This window comes from Impatiens glandulifera, chromosome 7, assembly GCF_907164915.1.
Source record: "Impatiens glandulifera chromosome 7, dImpGla2.1, whole genome shotgun sequence".
NCBI lineage: Eukaryota > Viridiplantae > Streptophyta > Magnoliopsida > Ericales > Balsaminaceae > Impatiens > Impatiens glandulifera.
The window spans coordinates 37695451-37698404 of record NC_061868.1 but is presented as its reverse complement, the minus strand read 5'-3'; the positions used below and the strand labels follow the sequence as shown (position 1 = coordinate 37698404).

Below are 2954 nucleotides of genomic sequence, written 5' to 3'. Positions count from 1 at the left end.
AGACGAAATTACCCTTTTCGCGTAACGCGAAGGGACTTCGCGAAACGCGAAGTGAAACAGTGTGAATATATATACTAAAATTTTTTCATTTTCTTCATTTTGTTTCTCTCTCTTCTCTCTCTCCTCTCTCTCCTCTCTCTTCTCTCTCTGTTCTTGTTCGTCGGCGGCGGCGGCGAAACTTCGACAGTGGCGGCGAAGCGACGGCGAGGGCGCCTACGGAAAACAACATCAAATGAAAGATAAGTAAACTTAACCTAACCTGAATCGATTTTCATCATACACATCCATGTTTCAAACCCAAACTCTAACCCTAAATCGTTTAATCTATTCATATTGGTTAATATTTGTTTATATTTGGTTGATATTTGTTGGTATTTGTTGATATTTGGTTCATTATTCTTCATATTGGTTGATATTTTGGTTCATTATTGTTCATGATGATATTTGCAGCTCATTAGAGTTCCGTTTCAGGGAAGATTCGCGTCTCCCGTCTCGCTAAGCACTTAGCGATTCGTTAAGCACTTAGCGTTACGCAAAGCACTTAACGTTTCGTTAAGCACTTAGCGTAACGCTAAGGCGCGCATATGAAGAGGTTTGACTGGTTATCAAAGAAGAATCTCAGAGCAGGATATTTCTTATGGGCAATGATTGCATATGGATTAGGTATTTGTCACTATCTCTATCATCATACTCACAAATTCACAATCTTGTTGGAAAATTACCAAACATAAAATTAAAAGTGATTTTTCTTCCTTTGGTTATGATCCAGATAGTGTAGTTTTGGTTACTTCATTTGGTTATACTCATTCAGCTTATTTGTACTTTCATAATCAAGATCTTATTGGAAAATTACCAATTATTTTCTCTTATCAAGATCTAAATTATAGTTTTTCCTTTTTTACTTCATTTGATACCTCATAATTCATGGGTTGTTGTTGTCTATGCAGGCACTTTGTTCACATTGGAAAGAAAACGAGGAGATCTCATAATCATGTGGACTAGAGGAGAACCGGAGAGGCCTTGCCCACACCATCAACTTGAAACCTCTCAATAAAGATCATTCCTAACCACGAATGAGAATACTACTACTAGGCTGATGTAACTCTTAGAACATGTTCTCATTATATATACTTATATAGGTAGTTATATAACCTCTGTAATTTTGTGTCCAACGGTGTCCAAATATGCTTCTTTTTAAAAAGATTTTTTCATAAAAACAATGCTAAACACAAAGATTACATCGACTATATCTAGAGTTGTTATTTGTTAATCTGAAAAAAATACTGAATTCCAATCCAGAATGCTACACCAAGACAAGATGCTAGTAAAATAGCAACAAGAAAATTGAAAGTTTTGTTTAGTAATATAACATATATTTAAAAGTTTGGTTTAAAACATCATTAGGAACACTATGAATAAAGTTTGGTTTAAAACATCATTATGATTGTAATGAAAGTATGCAAAGAAAAAACTTTTAACTTGAAACATTGCATATGATCAAAGTAATTGTATCACAATTCACAACCAATTACTACAATTTATATTAACAAGTGCAATAGTTAGTTCCACCCTTTAAATTACTAGCAATATTGATGTCCCTTCACCATCTTAATGATAAAACCTGCCACATTTCCTTCTGCCATTGCTGTCCAATAATGACCAAAATGCATTTGTGTCTTTAGCATGTGTACTAGGAGCAGCAGCAGCAGCAGCAGCCGATGTTGTAGGTGAAACAACTTCCCATTCTACTCCACGAAGTGCGTTCGATTCCACCTCATTATTTGCCATTTATCGAGGCTTGAAGAGCACTCTAGATATAAGACCCCATAGAAAACAAAGAGAGTGACATATAAGATCTCAAAATGGTTTAGTACATATAACAATCTGAACAAAGATACAATTCAATCATGCAAGAAAGCACAAGATTTCCCTATAAAACATACCACTTGAAGCTTTCCATCTCTCTAAAGAGGAAAGTAAGACATCATCTAAAGCATAAGAAAAAAAACTGGTAAGGTATTAGTTGAAGAAACAATTAAAGGAACCACATTTATTTCATAATCTGGACCTTCCTCAGGTTTCAACTGACACATTAATTGAATAAACAATATTTCAATCCAGACTCTGCTTTTGGCCATAAAAGTCAGCATAAAATTTAGCTAAAACTGCAGATCGGGGTAAATAGATGTGATTGATGATTAAGAAAGAAACGAGAAGGTCTTAGCGAAACGCTAAGGCTTAGCGAAACGCTAAGGCTTAGCGAAACGCTAAGGCTTAGCGAAACGCTAAGTCTCATCGTGGTGCAGATGCAGATTCAAAAACAAAAACAGTGATTCGAAAATGCAGATGTGAAGATGATAAACGAACAACAAAAACATGAAGATATGAAACTTGAAGAGAATAAACGTACCAAGTGGGATGCTCGTGCTCGTCGTGGTGCTCGTCGTGGTGCTCATCGTCGCCGCAGAAGCCGCCTCCTATAGAGAGAAGGAGGAGAAGAGGGGAGAAGAGAGAGAAGAAGAAGAAAAGAAATGAAAAAAAGATGGCCGAATTTTATTATATATTAAGGGTATTCTGGACTTTTCACAGCGTCTCACTTCGCGAAACGCGAAGTCCCTTCGCGTTACGCGAAAAGGGTAAATTCGTCAAAAAAAAAATAAGTGGTCATCAGATCAATTTCAATTATCTGGTGACCACGGAGGCAATTTCCCTTATTTGTAGGGTCATTTCGTCCAATTTCCCCCATAATTAATATCCTCACGGAATTTTCTCTCTTGTCTAATCATATATAGTAAGTAGTATGTGTTTTTAATTTTATGTTAATTTTCTTGATTTTCTTAATTAATTCATATGAATCTTTTATAATAAATTCGGGTACATTCTCTCAATCAAATTATTAGGATGAGATGTCCCCAACTAATAAAATACATATTTTCATAGTGTAAATATAAATT

The 2954-nt window shown here is 35.4% G+C and overlaps 2 long non-coding RNA genes across 2 annotated transcripts; one reads left to right on the top strand and one right to left on the bottom strand.

Moving 5' to 3' along the window:
- The first annotated feature begins 440 nt into the window (after positions 1-440).
- On the top strand, positions 441-1298 carry LOC124944538. The gene is made up of 2 exons (XR_007099928.1): positions 441-663; positions 948-1298. It is a non-coding gene; the product is annotated as an uncharacterized LOC124944538 (long non-coding RNA).
- Positions 1299-1456: 158 nt separating this feature from the next.
- Positions 1457-2465, bottom strand: LOC124944478. The gene is made up of 3 exons (XR_007099897.1): positions 2411-2465; positions 1944-1988; positions 1457-1810 (listed from the first exon to the last, which is right to left on the bottom strand). It is a non-coding gene; the product is annotated as an uncharacterized LOC124944478 (long non-coding RNA).
- Between the last annotated feature and the right edge of the window lie 489 nt (positions 2466-2954).